Genomic DNA, 23,343 nt, shown 5'->3' with positions numbered 1-23,343 from the left:
GCTTTTTGAATACCAAATGAACCTTGGTTGTTGTTCAGAAATATAAATCGGGAAGAATCAATGGACAGACTCATAACGTGGTACTCGGTAGATATTTCAGATTATGAAAATTTTATTGCGAAGAGTATACTTTGGTAATTGTGAAGCGGCAATACTCAACTATGATCTAATTCAACTGTACCCCATATCTTGAATGATAGAGTAATCCCCTGCTAAAGTTTTCTAAATGTACCGAGAAATTTTATTTCAATAAAAAGATTTAGAAAACTTTTCATAATATTGGGCTAACTACATCAAAATGTGAGCTTTTCTTTCAGCTATTTATTTTCCTCCTTTTGAATTCTATTTCGCATTCAAACCGCGCTAAGATTTTACGGTTCGTAAAGTAGACGTTATTTCACCAAGTATTAAATAGTCACATTTTTAACGGGAAGAGCCACATTTTAAATCAATGAGCATTCGGGTTTTATAAGCCTTGTTAAAAGCGGATTTATTACAAATTTAGTAATGGTGTTTAAATAAATTTTCAAATCGTGAGGGAACATATGTTTTTTAAAAATTTGAAATTGAGTTATAAGACATGGTTATGTTGTCGCCTCGTGGTTGAGCCTGCATTACCGCTGTAGAAGGTGGAGGTTAAACAGTGCTTCTTCATTATCAGTTTATAAACTTACACCGCACCGTAGGAAGCTTTTACCCTGGACGCTAAGTTATTAGCCTGTCGGTAAGAAGTTTCATTAAATCTAAACTTCGGACCGGAATCTCATTACCCTCGGCTACAGTACTCCAATTACCTCTCACTACCTATATTAGTCCAACATCTTTAATCTAAAACAAATAAAAAAAATGAAAGTAAATATTTTGTTTTTTTAACATGGGTTCCTATTCCATTTTATTATTTATTACAAGACACATATTGTACATGAGTGCACACTACGTATGATTCCGAAGATATTTCCATGAACTTCAAGATTATACGAAATTTTAATTAGGTCCATTTGTGATGTAAATAATGTTTCTGTTCCTGACGGCTGGATCCTTGAATGTGGTGGAATAGCTGAAAAAATCTGCGTAGTACATAGCTTCCTAAACATTTTTACTCGGTAGCTACATAACCAATAATAACTTGAGGTATATAAATTTTATCTTTTTAGTAATTTGATTTGTCGATTTATCATTAAAAAAATTAAAGGAGCCGTGTTTGAAAAATCCAGGTCAAGAAAAATATTTTATCAAAAGTAATGGCATTCAAAAAAATTAATGAGGTGTAGATAGTTGACCGTAGATTAATGCTTGGAGAAGTTTGTCGGGGGGTGCGGTCAGCAAAGAACAACATAAATAAACAAAACCATATTTATTTATTTTATGCCGACGTTTCGACCTGAGTTTCAGGTCTTCATCAGGGGTTGTGGCGTAGAAGGCAGGTTTGTAACTGAGTTTTTACTCACAGACTTAGTTTACAGACAGAAAAATATGTTACGCAAGCTTGTGTATACGAAAGTTGTGGACGAATTCTGCTAAAATCGGTATGGGACCAACCAGATACCAACCCTCACAGTCCCTGAAAATGACATCAAAATAGATCGAACGGTTCTATTGATTATTCGATAGTAAAATCATTAATAAAAAAATCATGGTTAAGTTAACATGTATTTTGTAATATATATCCTAATACAAAACACCTTTACTTGGAAGAAGAAAGTTGACCTATGAAGTAGATTTTTAAAAGGTAGTCCGGGTAGCGGTCAATAAAGGTACAAATTAGTAAAAATATCTACAAATGATAACCTACGTTTCATCCCATTTTGCTAGGCATCTTCATGGCTAAAACAAGATACAAGCAATGTAAGAATTGCCAAGAAAAGTAGAATAAATAAACAAAGAGAGTAAACAATTATACAATAAATTTTTGGAAAAAAAAAGAAAGAGACAACCTAAACCTAACAAATTAAGTTAAGAAAATACAAATATAAATGATAAGAGAACTATTTGATAATAGGCACAGTCATGTGTGACAGAATTGTAAATGCAGAACAATAGTAATGAGTAATTAAACAATACTTATTAGAAATAGTAATATTTAACAAATATGGTAAAGAGTAGGTGTAAATGATAAACAGATAGGTAAAGTGAATGTTGTAAAGGTAAAGTACAGTAACAAGTAATAATAATAAAAATAATAATAATAATAATAAATCTGTTATCTATTATTTTTATTACTTATTATTATATTATTACTTTAATACTTTACATTAGTCTCCGTTTTACTTTTTATATAAGGGGAACTGGCGTGTCCTTACTTGGTATTTGATTATTACTTTTTTGGGGGCTGAAGAGGAAGTTTTAGTGTGTGTACTTATTTCTTAGCATCGAACAAGTTATTGGGCTTTGACTGATAGACAGCCAAGGTAGTCTAGTATACTCGTATGACACAAACGTTTTCCGTCAGATAATTTTCGTAAACAAAAAGAGATTTGTTGGATATTCTATTGATTTATTCTTTAGAATTTTATCGGTTTGAATGTTGGACTTTCCAATACATTTCTTTTTTGATAATTTAGACTGATGGAAGGCCTAAAATACCACTTCTTTGTATAATCCAATAATGCTGAACTATTTTTTTTTTAATTCCCAGAAAAAATCGTCATCGATCATCAAATCAAATAATAATGAACAGTATATTCACCTTTCAGATTTAACTAATACAACTCCATAAGTGAAATATTCAAGCAATACTTCATGATTTCGATAGCTACTTTTATATATACCTTATAGTGCCCATAGATATCCTGCAGCACTGTTTCTCCACGTGTAGAAGGCTAATATTGACTGGGGGTTTCCTAGGCTGAGTGTAAATATTGTACTTGGGTATCAATATATTTAAAAAAATAAATAAAATCTGTACCACTACAATCCATGAAATACAAAGAGGTGATTTGGTCAGAATCACGCTCAACCGACAGATTTTTACCAAATTAAGGGTACCCAATTTATGAGACTGGGTGGACCCCAGGAGCTCAAGAACCAACAGGGTTGACTCACGGCTACAGTGTAAATAAAAACAATTTTCAGTCCAGCCGGATTCCCGAGTTCGGACTCTCCAGACTCGGAAGGCCGACTGTTTCCATACTATACAGTATCACTGGCCTTACTACGATACTGCAGTGTCTTATTTTTGCATTGGAGGACAAATGTTTTATTGTAGACGTTTCTGGTGGCGAAGTTCAGTCTTTCCAGTTTGGTTTTATTCGACCAAAACTTTTTTTTTTTTATTTATTGATATTTACAACTGTATAAAAAAATACAACAAGTAAATTTAATCATAATGACATAATGATATGATACAGGATGTAGAGAAACTACCCAGTGGTAGAACTCTAAAAGCAGTTTACAATATAAGGTCACGAGGCTATCTTCTTTTCAGGCGCCTCGGAGGATTGCCAGGAATGGAAGAGGAAGCAAGGTTAGAAACTAGTGGGTTTTGGTGGTTAGGGAGCGATCAAAACTTGAATTATATCATGAAGGCAACTTCCCACGGAAATAATGTAGTTTATTATAAATGATGTTGAATATAACATATTTACCTATAAATCAAACATTATTATTTTTTTTTTTATGTGACCGTATTAGTTTTTGCATTATTTATACCACTTTCTCTACAAACTATTGTTATTTATTATCTAGAATATACTATTTTATCATTCTTAAAAAAACTATTATGATGCCTAAATAGTTGTATGTAATTTGGAGTCTATAATGGACTTGCATGTTACCCTGGCCCTCATGATGAATGAAACTTCAACTTCAGGATTGTTGATGTATATTTTCTTCCTTACATGTTTTCTAAAGATGGAGCACGATACCGAAACGTTTAAATTAATGTAAATTTATTATTTATAAGTATAAAATAAAACAAAGGATTTTATGAACCATTGCTGGATTAAAGTGTCATTTCAAGTCTTCAATTAGGATAACTAAACAAATGTAGTTTATAACTAGATCAGAGATTCGAAAAGTGTACATGGAATAAGGAATTGAGATAATGAGATTCCGGTAAATTATAAAGAAAAAAAAGAAGAGATAAATTGAGATAGGGGACGTAGAGAGGAAGCTATCCTGTTATATATTTTCCATTGGCTAAAGAAGGGGCGGGCTCTAAAGAAAATTGAGTTTCTAGGAACGGTCCTGGTAATTGGTATTTTACAGGAGCTCCTCCTTCTTGACCCTAACGCCTCCTGATATTTTTTGTAGCTTCCTCGGCTACCATGTCCCCTTGATCGGATCTGATGGGCTTTTAGCTCCTCCATGCCATTATATAGGCTCTATTGGGCTTCTTTCTCTGTCATTCCTGTCTGTTGAAGCGATGGATTTCAACCAATTTGTATTTCTTTGATACTAATTAATGTTATTTGACTAACAAGAGCAGCCTGTAGACGTGAAATCACCGATTCCATAAAACATTTTTCGGTAATACAAGGCCGAAAAATATTAGACATGTGTTCTGTAGGTTCATAATTTAAGGTTCTCGTCAATGCGCCCTAGGATGTTATGAAAGATGTTTCCCCTACACACAAAACACACACACTAGGTGTTTTGGACTTATGACACTTCAAAACGTGTATTTTGGACTCACGACACCTCAAAAAATGTATTTTTGTCGACAACTCCAATTCAAAATAATGCTCGATCGCAATACTTCCCTTCACTATATATTCCATATGTAGATATGAGAAAGTAAAATGTAAAACATGTACAGTACTAAATGTATCATCATTTATATTTTTTTAATTCTCTCGCTAAATATAATTGAAACTCCCTTCATGATATAATTCAAGTTTTGATCGCTCCCTAACCACCCAAACCCACTAGTTTCTAACCTTGCTTCCTCTTCCATTCCTGAAAATCCTCCGAGGCCCCTGAAAAGAAGATGGCCACGAGACCAGCTAATGTAAAATGTCATTAGAGTGCTACCAGTGGGTAGTTGCTCTACACGCCTGTAACACTCCATTTTAACTAAGACCATATTTACTAAATGTATTATGTAATATACAGTTGTAAATTTCAATAAAGTTATTTAAAAAAATATATATATATTTTTTTTAATTAAATGTATTATTACAGAAGTCTTTAGAGAATCAATTATGAATGAAAGCCCCTTTCATGGCATAAATCTCTGATAGTTAGTATTTTTTTTTAAATGAACGCGAGGATTTTAAAAACATCAAGTTATATTATCGATTATTATTTAATCCTTTCCCGATAATATAGTATTTAATAAAAATTATTTATTTAAAATAAATAGTTATAGTATTAGTATGGATGTATTTTTTCATATAGGAGGGTATGAAAAAAAAAAAAAAAAAAAAAAAAAAAAAAAAAAAAAAATAGTATTAGTATTTAACCTAACCTTATAATGCCAAAAGGCAATCCAAGGTATCCTTAACACCCAGCTATACATATAGCATACCTCCAATATGTATGTACCAAATATTCAATAACATCATTACAGGAGGGTATGAAAAAAAAAAAAAAATAGTATTTTAGTTCAACGATCAATATTGCACTAGAAATTGTTATCAAACTAGATTCTGGAAACTTCCATTTGGTTTGATTTACTTCTAAAACTTAATGGCATTTTAGATAAGCTATAAGGAAAAGTGAGCGGTTTGCTGTTGGGGCTAAGGAATGGATGGAACGCTTTGTAGCCTCATTCCACGAGTCATGAAAAGGTTTGCCTTTCTTTGATAAAGTACTATCTTTTTTCTTTGTGAAATATGAAAATATTATTTTAAAATATTTGTTAACTCGTAATTCTAATGAAGAACTACGTAATATATAATAATAATCATTTTGTTATACGTGTTAGTATCCTAGAATATATTTCGTGTTAAATAATAAACATTTTGTAGGACGAACAATGAAATAACATTCATTGCAAAAATAAGCTCAACCTAACCATCATGAATGACTTTCTAATCCAGTTCTTTAATATTTTCTAAATAAAACAATAAAGGTGCCTAAGTAACAGGTGTTGCTCATTTTATTTTTTATTCTTGTGTTTTTTAACTGCTATTTATTCCTTTCCTTTTCCATATAGGTTGCCTGTGAATTGTGAAGAGCACATTAGAGTGGATGTCAAATACAAACCAGCTGTTATTGTTTCATTCGTGTCGATAATGTAATGGCAATCCCCTAAATGGATTAATCTACGTTAAATTTTCAACGGTATCATTTTGATACCGTGCGCGAACCCCTCCCGTTGTGCCAGAGGCTCTCTGAAGCTTCCAAGAGGTTTGTATAGTCGATCTGAAATTAAAAAAAAAAAAATCAGTTTTATAAATAATTTATAAATTTATTTTTTATTCGTTACCATATCCAATTTGATCAATATAATTTGTTGAAATAGAGTGTATAATTGATTACATCTTATAAAAATTTCTTCGGAATGTCACTTAACTAAATTCTATTTTGAATATTTCTGAAAAATGTTCTTATCTGCTTGATCTTGTGTTTATATATGTATTCTTATAGGACGGTAGTATATCTCTTTTTTTAATTCTTCTTCTCTTTCTTTCGTACATTTCCTCTCCTTCTTTACTTACCTCCAAGTTGTCACAAGCCTCCCTGCCTTCAATGGAGCTTTATGAGCATTTTCACTATCTAAACAGTGAAAAAATCAAAAGTAAAGTATAAATATTAACGCTACGGACAAATATGGTATCATACATAGTTTTAAATATGGGTAAAATATGCCTGTTTCGTGCGTATCTGGGAAAAAGCATCTTCAGTTTAATATCTGTACTTCTTTTTAGAAGATGATATTTTTTAAATTAACTTAAAATGAGTCGAATAAAGTAAATAAATATTAATAATAAATGAAGTTAATAGATTTTTTTTCTTATGAATAACCAAAATTTTAAATAGATTGGTCTGTAATTTCTTGGTCCATCTTCCTTAATAAACGTTTTCTGAAGTTAACTTAATAAAGTTAGTGTGGTGAAATGGTTTTCATGGGTACGAAGTAGCATTCTTTAGTCACACTATAAAAAATCTCTAGGTTACTCGTTTACTACCACTGCTACTGATACCCAACCTCCATAGTGCACGAATGTTACTTTCACTAACAAACGTGATTGGTCTGCGCTGGGTAGTTGTTATTGCATGGTGAAACGTACGGACAAACATCATTCTCCCCCCCCCCATCTCTCGTTCTCTCTTTGTTTTGTCGTCTATCATTTTTTATCATCTTTCCTTTCTTCTTTTTCTTTTATCTCACCTTAATCATTTTCTTAAAATAATAGCCACCAAAGGAATCGTCAATATCGTATCCATCTTTTTATCCAAGTTATATCTTAAAGTGTTCAAATAAAGACAGGTCACAGAACTTACGCTTATTTACCAATATTTAACCTAAAACGCTATGACGTCAGTTTATCACAAGGATCGGTGTCGTCGTGATATCTTGATAACGGTCTGAACCGACCTTAATTAAGGAAATTTCGTTTTCTCTTCCTTTTTTTTTTTTTTTTTTTCCAAAGAGAGCTTTTTTTTTCTGCCAACGCTTGGCATCAAAGCGAGGGATCCCCTTGGCAAATGGAAGTCTTGATCCCTTATTTCCCTCATTCTGTTGCCGCTTTATCAGAACCTTCTTAAAGATAAAACGACAACTTAGACCGGACTTTAATCAACTTTTCAGTTTGGTTTAGGAATTGAGATGGGAGAGGAAAACAAATAAGAAAGTTTTAAGGGCTGAATCTTCCACCGCTTGGGATCCCTGCCACCACCCTTGTCTTATTCTCTTCCCATTGTTTATTGCCACTTACAATCTTTTCCTTCATTGTTTAATATTTCTCTGAACTTCGGTGGTTACACAATTGGAATATTTCTTTTAATATTGAAGAACATTTGATGTTGAGCAGAAAGGTCTAATCTGCGTTTTATCGATTTTTTCCCTAAGATCTGTAAAACAATTATCGCTAAGCTTTTCATTTTACCATCGCTGAAAGCTATCCTTAAGTTGTATTTTACCTGTATAAAAATGAGAATAAAAAGACAGTATGAACGAATATTATAATTAGATAATTTTTAAAAGATTGAAACAAAGTGTTCCATAAGCTTACTTGATCATACAGTCATCCCACGTTCAAGAGTATTCTCCAATCTTCACAGGTTACTTCAAGTGTCGATCAAGTGGTACATCGTTGTTGACAAAGTTCTGAAATTAAGCAACAGTTGTATTGTCATTCACCAATAATAATGATAAACAGAATCATATTAAAATCGTCTGTCATATAAACTTTTTAAATTGTGTTACTCCATTTCTGCATATATCTGTATATTCTGGTAGGCCATTTATGGATTAATATGGAAATGGATTTCCACAGCCAGATTGTTAGCAATTTGTAAATGTAATAAATAAATAAAAGAAAAAGATTTGCTTGTTTTTCTGGGATAAATTTATAAATCAGAAAAATGAGGCGTTCGGTCGTAAAACATAGTAACTGAAATTTTTTATTAATCGAAGTTTTTGGCATCAACGACTTTTTAAAACAAAATCGTGAATAAATCTTTAAGAAATTTGTTTTCCTAAGAGATTAATGTAATTAACACATTACAAAATTTATAAATTAATGTAAATAACACATTACAAAAGACTGATCTACATGACTGTACTAAGGCCAATCTGGACATATGGAGTTGAGCTTTGGGGCTCTACTAAGCCTTCGGATTCCTCTCGTATCCAATCCTTACAATCCAAAATCCTTCGAAAAATCCTCAATGCTCCTTACATTGTCAATAAAATCATACATAAAGACCTTAATGTTCCCTATGTAACCGATCTAGCCCGAACCAGATATCACTCCTTCCATTATAAACTCTCTAACCACTTAAACCCTCTTCCATTCCTGACAATCCTCCGAGGCGCCTGAAAAGAAGATGGCCACGAGACCAGCTAATGAAAAATGTCATTAGAGTGCTACCAATGGGTCGTTTCTCTACACGCCTGTAACACTCCAATTTAACTTAGATCAGATTTACTAAATATATATATTATAATGTACAGTTGTAAATAGCAATAAATAAATATTAAAAAAAAAAAAAAAAGGTAAAAGTTTTCATTTTGTCAGGTACCATGTTTTAACCAAGCTTCCAAAAATATGGCACAATTAAATAAGTTTTTATCTGTTTCCTACATAAAAATGGAGAAAAAACAAGTAAAACTGTTCTATTTCTCAATTTTTTTTCTTTCGATGTTGCATCCCTTTTCTCAATACAATCGCAATAGAAACACGTGAGCAGAAGAGCAGTCACATGATCAGCCCGTCCTGTCATTCGCAAGTAGTTACTGGTCACGTTCTAATAAATAACCAACTGCTGATAAAAATTAGCACACTACTTGCTAAACGGTCTGGCAACTGGTGCAACCAAGGAAGCTAAGTTATTTAGAAATCAAAATATAAAATAAAATTTTCACACTAAACATTTTTTATCAAGTACAAAAAAAATTAAAATCTCTACCGTTACGACCCATGAAGCGTACTTTTTTTATCAAGTATATTCATAAATTAAAATTCCAACATATGATTGGTCCATGCTATTCAGCGGTTTGAGGAATGCCAGTAGATTTCTAAAATAACCTTGGTGGATTAGTGCTATGATGGGTAGTAGCACAGACATTAGTCATCAATCAAATACTGTTCAAAACCGGTTAAAGCAGAAAGTTCAAGTATAATGGTTTCTATTAGCTTTCTTTATGTTTTAATGGGTGGTGGACACAGGTCTGAAGTTATCCAACAAAATTTTACTATAAGAGAAATTATGAACAGTTCTAAAATTCATAAATTTTTTGTTCTGTTTGTAAAAAAAATTATATAACTTGTAATGTAAGCTTGGAAGCAAAAGGTATTTCTATTAAAATAAAGATGCAAAAGTTATCTATAATCAATGTTTATATAATTTACTTATGAAAATTTATTAATGTATTTATAAACGTGGTTTACCATGAGTAGGTCAATTGCAAATGCATAATAGGATGTTGAAAAAGTGCTTGAGGCGAAAAGTTCTAATGTTTATAGTGGCTTACTGTGTGTTATTTGTAAACACGAATCTGAAGTTGTCCAACATGTTTTTTTTTCTCGGGAAATATGAAAAATTATTAAAAAAACATTAAAATAATATATATGTATATATTTTATTTTATTATTTACATAGTGAGCTAGCCTTGGCATCAGAAAGATAAACGATCGACAGCAATAGAATTCCGTCACTTGTTCTCATTATTGTTTTGGAAAATAATTGAGTCATTAATGCTTGAAAAGTGCAAAAAACCGCTAAATAGAGGGAGTGATACTTTGAACAATCATGTGTCAGCTTCTTCCAACTGCTGTTTTGTACCAAAAATCGATATTTGAACCTCAGGATCTTCAGAGGATCATCAGCCTACCTTCACATAGCAGTTCCAAGCCCCATCTCATTCACATCTACAGTACAATATAAAGGGAACTACTATTCGTAACTTTAACTTTGTAGGATTAGTCGTTTTTGAGTTACGCCGGTCAATATGTCGGAGTGTGAGATGTTAATTATACGTTAACTCCAGAGGCCATTTGTAGCCGATGGAGTTAAGGCGTCACATTAGCCATCCTGAATCTGCAGCAGCGTTGGTTCAATTCTGGCCTAGGGGGGAGAGGGAGTTAAATTTTATTTTGCAGCGGTCCGACGGAATGAAAACTAAATAGACCTCTCATTCTTGCCAGGCCATAACCTCCCCCCACCATTATGTCAGAAATAGCCAGGTAGGGATAAAAAGAAAAAAAAAGACAGGTACTTAAGAATATGACCGGTTATTAAGGACATTTGACCCTCCCTAAACCAAATATAAAAGAAATCAAATTTCATATCGTGTTTTAAAAAATCATCCACAAAGACCTAAATGTTCCATTTGTAACCGATCTAGCCCGAACCAGATATCAATCCTTCCATTACAAACTCCCTAACCACTCAAACCCATTAGTTTCTAATCTTGCTTTCTCTTTTATTCCGGACAATCCTCCGAGGCGTCTGAAAAGAAGATGGCCTCGAGACCTTATATTGTAAAAATGTTTTTAGAGTGCTATAGTTTCTCTACATGCTTGTACCATTCCCTTATGATTCCTCAAGTTTACTTGATGTATTTATGTACAGTTGTAAATATCAATAAATAAAATAAAAAAATAAAATATCGTGTTTTACGGAAACAATAATTAACTAAATACAGCAAGTATTCAAAATGATTTTGTTAACGGGATGTCATTGTAAGGCGCCTGAGAATGTTGCGGACGATCAGTGGACTATGTCGAGCTGATTGAAGATTGTTACGGCGTCGAAGCCCATCTTAGCCTGGAATTTCCAATCAACCCACTGAGGGTAAGAAACTTGAATGAGGATTTGGAAACGTAAGAGAGACTAATATGTGTATTTTGTATTAGTGTTTCTGGTAATGCACTATAGGGAAAACAAACACACTTATTTACGTTACTTGAAGAGTTGTTAGTTTTTACTTTGAAATGATGGATGAATGTCCAAGGTCAGGTATATTGTACTATCATTTGAAAGCTAATTTTATGTTTACGACCAGCTACGGTAGCGAGTAGAAACATCCTAAAACTAAAGAGGAAAAATATAAGGTCATAAATAAGCTCCTTATGGGGCACTATGCTTGTGAAAGAGGCAACCTCTCATAAAAGTTTTTAAAAATTGGATGACTGAAAACCTCATTTTCCACTATTTTGAGATTTTTTAGTAAGATATTTAAGTAAACGAAGCATCTTACTGATAATTAAACTTTTCTATTGTAGTTTACTTATATAGAGGGACTCCTAACGAGAATGTCTAAACATTACATGACTGAAAACCTCATTTTCGCCATTTTGGTACTTGAGAATATTTAAATACTTTAAAATTTTTATATTATATATGAGTTTGGTACATACTAGAGGAAATATTAATCAATTAGAAGTTGTTTATTATTCAAAAATGGGAGTGAAAAATATTTTCCAGCGGCTAATCTGTGCTAAAGTAATCATCTAAACTTACCGTCATGCCATGCTATAAAACAATTTAAATAATTTGAGAAAATCTAATGAGAAGGCAAGCATATTGCCTTCCCTCACATACTCCTATCCCTCACATTACGTTTTAATAATCAAAATGGCCAGGTTCCAATACTGAGTCTATTATTTATTATTAATTTATTTAATTTTATTATTTATTTAATATTATTATTAACTATTTTATAATTTAAACCTAGACGTACTCTGACTTAACAATGTATTGGTTAGTTCCTCTCTAGCTCTGGTTACTTCTTCTATAATTATATTTTTAATCTACTTAATTTGTGCCTCTTTCTACATTAACATAATTTAGATTAGAGATTAAGTGTTGACTGAAAGTAGGCAAACCTGAGTTGATGTTTAACTATATTAACTTTGGAAAACATCCAACGAAGTAACATTCAGCCTACAAGTGATTCGTGTACAAGGAATTGTTGCTATAAATCTATATTATATTGAGAGAACTCAGAAGGTATTTAATTTTTTGAAGGTTTGGAAAAAATTAAGAAGAAATAAAAATTTTTAATAACTACTGTCACTGTACTGACTGTGGTTTCGAGGTTTAAAAAAAAATACCGATACCCTTCCATAAAATGGTTTAATTGCCATTGAGTTTTGGTCCATTTTCTGCTAGTAATTTAGCAGCGGTGACTAGAAATCCTCTCCATGTTCCCTAATTGATTTCATTTCATTCGATGCCAAGTTTTATCTCTCATCAAAACTAAAATGAAACTGGTGTCAGTGAACAATTTTAATTTGTATAATCATTACTTACTCACACTTCAAAATGAACTTTACATTGTTGTAGAGATGGTTTCTTAGTTTACACAACTTCACCGTTTATAATTATTTCTGAGTAAGTGGCTTATCATATAGCAATGTTATTATTATGTAATTATAAATCGTTTTCGAGGGTGCATTTTATATTTGTTTCATATCTCCTAGAATAGTGGTTCACTAACTTTTTTTGTCACACCACCCTTCTCGGGCAAAAAAAATTTCGGAGCGGTTGAATATCTAGTAAATGCTAGAATTCATTGTATATTTGCTATTTTAATTAATAAAGACATTTTATTTTATATATTTTGAGAAAAAGGCATTCCGCTGCGGCACCCCTGGTGTACGCTTGGGGGACCCCAGGATGCCGTGACACCCAGTTTGGGAACCACTGTCCTAGACCAGTTTTAAGATTTTGGAAGTTAGAAGAATTTTGAGAGTTGGATGTTAGGAGGAGCAGAAACGAGAAAGAAAAATAGGAATGAATGAAACATTTGTATTTGTTGTACAGACCGAAATGGATTGTAAAAGGAAACTGTAGGGGGGAAAGAAATTGTTTATTATATCTTATTATTGTATCTCTTTTTTTCTGATTATACCATGTATGTGTAATTTATATATGTCCGATTACGGATTGATTAGTATGCTGTGTGAGATAGCAACCTTATGTATTTAGGCAGGATAGATAAATAAAGTATTTCTCTCTCTCTACATATACTTTTTTTTTTTACTAAAGTGTGGATCGACCTTATAACTTTAGTGAATGATAATGTCTTTAAGTCCTATATGGGATTGTATTTTCATAGTATCCACAACATAGACATTAGTGAATTTCGTGGTTAGTAGATATTACTCAGATTTATATAGCCGGACGGAGATTGGTTCAAGGAGGAAACCTGTTTTAGTTGAAAGTCTTAGGTCTAATTCAATATTATTTTGTGATATAATAACAAGTCAGAATTGTGATACAGTTTAGTAATCAATTGTGGCAGTACAAATGTTACATATTACATGTCGGTATTTTATTTAATTAAATCATTTTTATAATATCCTATGTATTGGACTATCAACATAATAAATTAAGTTTTATACTAAGTTCGTTGGCTGAATATGCCACAACTATTCTCAAATATCTGCAAAGTACATGCTTCACAGAAATGTTTATTATAGTAATACAATAAACGGGTGCAATGATCACACAACTTTCCGTTCCACTTTAGTGGAGATTGGTGGGTAGGTTGATGTTATCGCAGTTAAGTGATAATAAAATAAAATCTAAAGACCTAGGAAAATTAATTTTCCTTTCGCTTTTGTATTATTTATGTTTATCATATCTTAGGGTTTTTCGAACTTTGGAATAACGAATATAAATTTTATTCCTGCCAAGAAAAGCAGTAAAGAACAGCAAATCGATAAAAGATAACGAAGCTGTAATGCAATCAGGAAAGATCTTGGGTATTCCCGTTCAAATCGGATATCTATATATATATATATTTTCTCCTTTAGTTATTCGTAAAATTTTTGACATTTTGTATTTAGTTTATTATTAACTATGATAACTGTTAATTTTGTTTTCAAATAAACAGAATTTAAGGTACTTGAAAGGAAGAATTTTTTAAAAAATTCGTCATTTAAGCCCTATCAGACTATTTCAGTGAGGCAAAGGCCTATCTCATAGAGATCACTGAGGGGACCCCAATTAGTGTAACCTCAAAATCGAAATTTTGCACGATTGTAATACTCCATATATTCCATCTATAGTTAGGTGCTTCCCATTTACTGCAAATATATATGTTATATGACCCCCTGCTGCAAACCCCGCTATTGGCTAGAAGGTAGGTGAGAAATATTGAAATATAGATAAGTGAAAATAATGTATCCAATAGTATTAAACAAAAGCAGTGGAGATAGAAAAAAAATCCCCGTATTTTGAAAAGAACTGTAACCATGCGTTCTCTGCCTGAATTAGATGATGAAATAAAGTTACTTTTTTTTGTCTTCTTACTTGCTTATTTTTTTTAGCGGTTATAATTAATATCTAAAATATAAATGGAAATACGGCAATGACCTAGCGAGTATATAACACCCGATTGATAAGTAGGAGTTTGTTTTGGGACGGAAGTTATTGTTTACTGGTTAATTAAAAAGTCCAAACCGGGAATAAATTGAAATATTATCGCTGAGGGCTCAGCCAGAGAGAGCCATTGTGGGAGATCCGTTGGTGCAGAACCGGGCGGTGGGAGCTCCCGATAACCACACACCTGCCTCTCTCTCGATAATATATAAATGGACGTTTTGTATCTCTTCGTTCTTCCTCTCCTCTCGATCAGTCATTAGGGCGAGCCATAGCTCCTCTTGTGCTAGCAGTAACTATATTTTTTTGACAAGTTACAATAGTTACTGGCCGCTGTGTTTTGTAGATTATTATTTCTGACATATGGGATCGTTCATAGCCTGTTTGTTTTTAGTATTGTAGTAGGAACTGACCGGTATTGTTTGAAAAACACAATGCAAGTAAAAACGGAGAGCTTTGGTTGTAAAGATGAAATGTGTTTTTATGTAATACGAGGACCAATCATAAGAATTCAAGTAGAGGATAGTAATAACTAGGGATAGGATTTTTATGTTTTCACATATTTTTACCTGACCATGATATCTTCGATTCCTTACTAACTAAAGATGTTTCAAGACATTTCTGGCCAAAAGAAGCCATTTTTATTTCACATATTTTTAAATATTTGGCCTTTTTTACATATTTTGTTGTAAATCACATATTTTCTGAAATATGTGTTATTTTTAACATATTTTTCGGTATTTTGTCCTGAATCACGAATTTCATTAAATTATTTCTTCATTTGTAAATACATTATTCGCAGCAACTACGTAAAATTCGAGAGAACGTAAGAAACTTAAAGGTGAAATTTATCATTATCATAAATAGTGCGTAAAAATTCTATATCTTCATCTTTGAACACAAATTAAAAGCGATGGCAATAATAAATTTTCACACAGAATTACATCGAGAATTTCTCAGAATCAATTACAAAGAAATAAGAAAAGGTCTTATTCCTGTAGCATTTCCCTAGAATTTGTTTGTTTACTCCTCAATCCATTTCTCTGTTTCCCCCCTTCCCATGGTCCTTTCTTATCTTAGTCTTGTTTCACACCCCTAGTTTAATTACAATTACTAATGTCTTGTTATTGAACAGCTGTTTTCACTAAGTACATTTTTTTTGTAGATATTTTAACATAATTTATATTGTTGAATAATACATAATTTATAAATACATATTATTTACATATTTTTTTTAAATATTTGACAATTTATTAGCACATATTTATGTACATATTTCGGATTTTTTAGCACATAAAAATCCTATCCCTAGTAATAACTATAATAATAAACCCATTAATAATGACAAACATAGAGTTATAATATATCGCGGAAACGTTTGAACGTAAAAAAGATAAACTCAGACAAAAATAAATAGAAATTTATCAGTCTTATTAGATACAAAATAATTACTAACATGTAATAATCAACAAACATAATTCCCTTGTTTTTATTTTTCATATTAACTAAATAAAGTCTTTATTTAATTTGTTCTTAACCGTAAGTTTGTTATCCTATTTGTTATATTTTCCACTCTCTCATATTTCATATATCTCTTTTTCAGTGACCAGTCACCAATATTGAAGTTTAATTATTATTATAAAAGTTTAATTTAAAGTTATAGTCCAACATTACCACTACCAGTACACACACATAAAATGAATAAATAATAAGAAAACGAAGTTATGAATAAATAAATTAAAATGAAATAATTTATAATTGGTGTTACCGGAATATCATGATTTTTAACTAATATTCAAAAAAGTTTATGATGAAATTTGGAAGTAATTATTGTTAGGATATTGGTTGTGCAAGGGTGTGATTTATTTAAAAATAAAAAATTGATTTATTTACAATAAAAATCCCTACATTTATGGATATTAATAACTCAACTGAAACAAAAAGAAACTTACCTATTTTTTCACCCGACTCTTCTGCTAGAAAGGATCCATTATAGTATAATACAAGAGCCGGGGTAAAAATTAAGTATAATTACTAGTCAAAATTGTTGAGTCTGGCAAGTATAGATAGAGGAAATAAAAAATGGCGTCTGTTTCAACTTTTGTCTTCTTAGGAGTAGTAGTATTTATGATATTTTCCAAAATAAATCCAAAAAAAAGGTTAATTTCTAGTTGTTTGGATAATATTTTTGAAAATGTCATAAAAACTACTACTCCTACGAAGATAAAGGTCATAAACTACTTAATAGTAAATTCACCTTGCTTTAATTTGAGTACTAATGTACATCTGTACGTCAAATGGTTTTTTAAAAGAGTTTTCTCAAAATGCATTCACTAACTACTGACCAGTGCATTCTTTAACAAATGTTGCAATTTAAAAAGTTATATCTCAAGAACTATTGAATGCAAATTAGGGTTCAGATTTTAGAAAATTTACTCTACTTTAAATGATGTTCTCTTAAGTTTTCTAGAATTGTTGGTAATTTTAAAATAGAGCTCCAAATGAAAATATTTTTAACGTTTTGAAACAGCCTCTATGTTTTATTCCACCTACCGATACTTGGTTGGCTAATCAATTTTGACTAGCAATTATATATTAAAGTAATAAAAAACTGGGGTGAAATCAATTGTCTTTTCTCTCCTCGGGCTCTTGTACTATTTATTACTTTTGGATGTTTAGGGTATAAAATAGAAGAATGTTATTTAACATGTTTATTCTCATTTTTTCTTAACTGATCGATATTTTTCTTGAAAAAATGAGCTAGAAAAAACTACAGAGATGTCAATCATCATCTATAACTTTCCGCCAAATATAAGAACCGTACCGTTTTTCTAATTTCGTCAGTGAACCAATAGCGGGTTTAGTGCCCGATTCTGGTGAGCACCCAGTAGCTGATTGGCTGTTAATAAACTTACTTGCTGGTATGCTGGTATATTGGTAATCTCCGCGCAATCACTCTACGACCAGTAGCACCTTCCCACCGATTTGGAGTTGGCCACGTTCCATCAATGCAAGGCGTATTATTTTCTTCAGGTCACTGAATACATCAAATTCCTTTGACCACTTTCATTTAAACATTACAAAACATAGTTCCCTTGATATATTCCGAAAATGGCTCAATTTGTGAGCAATTTGGGATTAGTCTAAAAAATGGTTTATAATTTCATCAAATACAATTAATTATATTCCCAAAACCGCTCAAAGCTAGAGAAACTGTAAGATATCAAAATAGTTATTTTAATTTCAACTAAGTCCATCCACTATTTCCGTTTACGCTTGGAAAAACATATTTTCTTCAGGTCACTGAATACATCAAATTCCTTTGACCACTTTCATTTAAATATTACAAAACATAGTTCCCTTGATATATTTCAAAAAGACTCAATTTGTGAGAAATTTGGGATTAGTCTAAAAAATGGTTTATAATTTCATCAAATACAATCAATTGTATTCCCAAAACCGCTCAAAGCTAGAGAAACGGTAAAATATCAAAATAGTTGTTTTAATTTCAACTAAGTCCATCTAATATTTTCGTTTACGCTTGGAACAACATATTTTCCTTAGAAACTTATATTTCTAAAATAGCTCGTTTGATTTAACTCAGAATTTGAGAAGGTTTTGCGATTAGTGTAAATACGGTCTATTATAAATTTTACCAGATTTCATCTACTATTTTTGTTTTGCTATGCGATAATGTAATTTCTTAGATACGAAAAATCATTAATTTAGACATGGTTATTATGCACCTGATTTCAAAGGGATAATTTCAAGAAAATTCAATTTTCGAAAAAATCATTAATGTACAACAGGCTATAAAACTAAAAATAGCAAAATACTAAGGAAGATTTTTTGTCTGGCCTATGAGCTGCTAGGATGGTTTTACCAGTAAAAAATAAATCTGAAACAACATGTATAAAATATTTTCCATTACCAGGGAGAAATATCTATATATAAAATGCCAATAGCTTGTAGTTCTGTACATTTAAACATTGTAAAGCATTTATTTATGAAACCTTCTTCTTCTCTTCTTTCTCATCCTCGTACAATAGTCGGGAAGACAAAAAGGCTGTTATCTCATCCCAATTTTCGATTACTTTAATGAAAGCTAGGTATAATTACTAGTCAAAATTGATGAGTCTGCCAAGTATAGGTAGGGGGAATAAAAAATGGAATAAAAAATATCTTAAAAACTACCAACAACACTATAAACCTAAGAGCACATTATTTAAAGAAGAGTAAATTTGCTGAAATATTAGCCTTAAAAGAGCTATTTATGTCCAATAGTTCTCGAGATATAGCATTTTAAAAATTTCTTAAAAATCTACTAAAAGATTAGTAGTTTTGAGAAATCTATATCTCAGGAACTATGTAACGTGCAGATGTCTATTAGCACTCAAATTAAAGCTAGTATAATGGACTATAGAGAAGTTTATGACCTTTACCTTCGTAGGAAAAGTAGTTTTCATGATATTAAAATAAATTGATTTATAGTTGTTCGGACCATAAGTTTGATTTATAAAAAACTTCATTTCAGAAACCATTAGACGTACAGATTCCTGTCATCACTTAAATTAAAGCTAGGTAAATTTACTATAAAATAGTCAATAATGTTTATCTTTGTAGGACTGGTAGTTTTTACGATATTTGACAAAATAAACTCACAAAATGTTAATTTCTAGTTGTTCGTATAGAATGCTTGATTTTTGAAAAAATATATCTCTAGATCCATAAGACGCACATATGTCTGCCAACACTCAAAATAAAGGAAATTTAACTTACAATAAAGTAGTTTATGACACTTATCTTCATAGGAGTAGTAGTTTTTATGATATACACATTTGAATATAAATTTGGCAAATAAAAATTTGGCCGAACAACTATAAATCAATTTATATTAGCAAATTTCATGAAAACTATTACTTCTACTTTATAGCTCATTAAACTAGCTTTAAATTAGCTAATAGACATCTCTACGTCAAATGGTTTTTGAGATATAGATTTTTCAAAATAAATTCACTAGTACTTCAAACTACTGATCTTTCAGAACGTCCCATACAACATTTTTATGAAATGTTGCTTTTTAAAAACCTATATCTCGAGAACTATTTAACGTAAATAACTCTTTTAGGGCTCATATTTTAGCAAATTTGCTCATATTTAAATGAGGTTCTCTTAGGTTTTCTAGTGTTATTCCTACTTTTTAAGATACAGAGCTCTGAATGAAAAATTAAATTTTATTATAGCTTTCAAACAGCCGCCATTTTTTTTATTCCCCCTACCTTTACTTGGCAGACTCATCAATTTTGACTAGTAATTATACATAGTTTTCATTAAAGTAATCAAAAATTAGGGTGAGATAACTGCCTTTTTTCTCCTCTTGGGCTCTTGTACTACCATTAAGTGCCTTTCAGCCTTGAGGAGCCTCTAACTACTTGGTCCACACATCTCGGTCACTGGAAAACATCTTCATCTGAGCTAGCGTTTTTCTTCTTTCCAGACCTAGTCGTTGGTTATGTTTCATATAGCTCCTTTTAGGTCTGCCTCGAGGTTTCCTACCAGTCAGCCTCGCCTTCATACATTTTCTTGGCACTCTGTTTTCCCCATTCTACAGACGTTTCATAACATCGGAGCTGTCGGTGTTCAATCACAGATTTTACTGAGGGGTTCTGAAGTTCTTCTCCTATTTTTCAATCCTTATCCTATCTCTCCTAGTTTTGCTCAATATTCTTCGCAAAAATCGTATTTCAGAAGCCGTAATCCTGCTCATGTGTTGTTTTGTTTATGCAGCTAGGATTATCTATACAGATGGCATCACTGCACCAATAAATTAAGGGGGCTTTATCCTCGATTAAAATTTAATAAAGAATAAACAGCTAACGTCTAGTTAAGGCGGTAAATCAGGATTAGGCTATCTACCATCCAACATATAAATATTTAACATTATCTTCTAATAAATAAAATTTTAAATACCAGCTATTTTATACAAAAAGAAAAAAATCTCTCATTAAAGTCTTATTTTTACCTCAGTTTTGCTAGAAAACAGATGAAATATGATTTAATCAATTATTTAAAATTACGCATCGATGCCATTAGTCTTTTATTTTATTATTATAATATACTTAGACATTTTACTTTTACTTATGTTATTTTCTTTTTATTCATTTATGCAGATATTTTGGCTCGGTTTTTTTATTTTTTCTGGTATAGTAACTTTATATCACTATTACTTATTGCCCATTATTGTGCCAGGTTTTGTATTAATCTACTGATAAATTGAATAAATTTGATTAAAAAAAAATTCTTTAAATTAATTAAAAAATCTGTGGAGATAGAAACAAAAAAAGCTAAAACTCCCCAAAATTTCTTCTTAAACCAACTCAAAGCACTAAACATTTCAACTCGAAAAGCTTTAAAGCCACAAAAAAAAAAAAAAAAAAAAAAAAATTGGAAATTAAAGGATTTCAACTTAACTCTTATGAAATACCTCAATATAACACTTCTGGCATAAAAACAATTCTTAATTTTGGATTTCACCTCATTTGACCGTAAGAATGGCTGAAGGTGTTCAAAAGTAACGGGGAAAAATGTTTAAAAAGCTGTATGAGTCATTGAAAGCAGCAGTGGTGTAAGTCATTCTATTTCCATGTTACTTTGTTGCCATTTAAATTATGAATTAATTAATACGTGCTTTACCTCAAAATGATTTAAAATGGTTGGACATGCCTGTTACTGACAAGTTTTAACATATAAAGATCACCTTTACAGACTGCCACAAACTAAAGTGTTGAATATCTCAAAACTTAAGTTTGGACTGACACTAATTTTGAACTAAACGGCTCATATATCAGACGTGTAAAACTTTCAACACGTGTTCTAGAGGTAATGAAATGTTTGCACAACGTAATCCCTACCTTCAATACAGAGAAACGTGCTATTATTTTCGGAAGTAATAAAACAATAATGATCTATGAATATTTTTGCAATATGACTAGCAGAATTTTAGTTATGGCGAGTAACAGAAGAATAAAAATGTTAACAATATTTTTAAAAAATGTTTAAAGATGATATTTAATTTAAGCATCTACCTCAGAACATAGCAACTAAATTATATTTTACTTTGAAGTAAATTAAACTTCATTTTTCAAATTTATTTTATATGTATTACGCTAGTTAAAAAAATGAAAAATATAATAAACACAAATTCTTCCTTCAAGTCAATTTAATTTATCAATAAAACCGTTGAAAATAATGAAAAAACATACAATATGTTAATTTAATGATAAAAATTTGTAATTTATCTTATTTATACTATACCGGACAAATTTTATACAACAAAATAATACTGGTATAGTTTATGAATAAAACCAACATCACTGCACTTGAATGATGAAAGTCATAGCAGTGTTAAATATAGCTGAATCTCAGAGTGTAAGATTTATTTTTAAACTGAAGCAACTTGGAAGAAGTTTAAGAACGGTGTAACTTTTGATTTATGGATGAAGTACGGAGCAGGTGTTGAAGAGGAACTGCATGCACCAAACTTAGCAAAAGTTCTAATTTTAACGGTACTTGATAAAGATCGCGTCTTCTTTAGAAATATATGCTAAAAATATTCAGATTTCTATATAACTTATTTATTTCAAGTCAAACTGTTCAGTCCGGGGATAATATGAATCTATATTTTATTTTATTTATCTATAAAATACATGCTTCCAGGGAATAACTCTATACAAATAGAACCTATATCCAAATATAACATATATTATATTATTAAATTTATCACTATAAGCATTAATTTTTTTTCGATGAAATCTAAGTTGTCGAAAATAATTGTCATATAAATTGAGAACAAATCGGCAATAACTACATAAAATGCACAACAACATTAAAACTAAAATTATCAACAACAATAAAAGTGGTATTATTAATATTCAATTGTTAAAACTTCATCAAGTTAATTAAATATTAAGTCGAAATTAAGTTATAAAACCTATTATGCCATCTATAACAGAAGTATTTATTAATCTAGTTACACAACCATATAATTCGACCAATCCCGAAATGAAGTATTACATCTTCATCGTACCATCAACACTTTGTGGTTTCAATATGTCAATTACATAACATTTTCAATTCCTTGGAAAATTTGTATACTCACATTATCATGGTTATTATTAATTATTAAGCTTTGAAGCCTCAGAGAGAAAATTTCATCAAACTCGATGCCTCGGAAAATACTTCTTTAGTATAGCCACCTTTTGCCATATCCTTCAAGTCTTTAAGTTATATTTCTCAATTATATTTAAGTATTTTTATCCACTCTCATACCCTAGGTAGAACCATTTCAGTGATCAATTGATATCTCCAGCTCTGTGGATGTGAAGCCTCTTGAACTCAACA

The sequence above is a fragment of the Halyomorpha halys genome, unplaced genomic scaffold (genome assembly GCF_000696795.3).
Source record: "Halyomorpha halys isolate HHAL.00 unplaced genomic scaffold, Hhal_1.1 Scaffold390.1, whole genome shotgun sequence".
Classification (NCBI taxonomy): domain Eukaryota; kingdom Metazoa; phylum Arthropoda; class Insecta; order Hemiptera; family Pentatomidae; genus Halyomorpha; species Halyomorpha halys.
The sequence above is the reverse complement of the archived record's forward strand: the minus strand, read 5'-3'. Positions refer to the sequence as shown.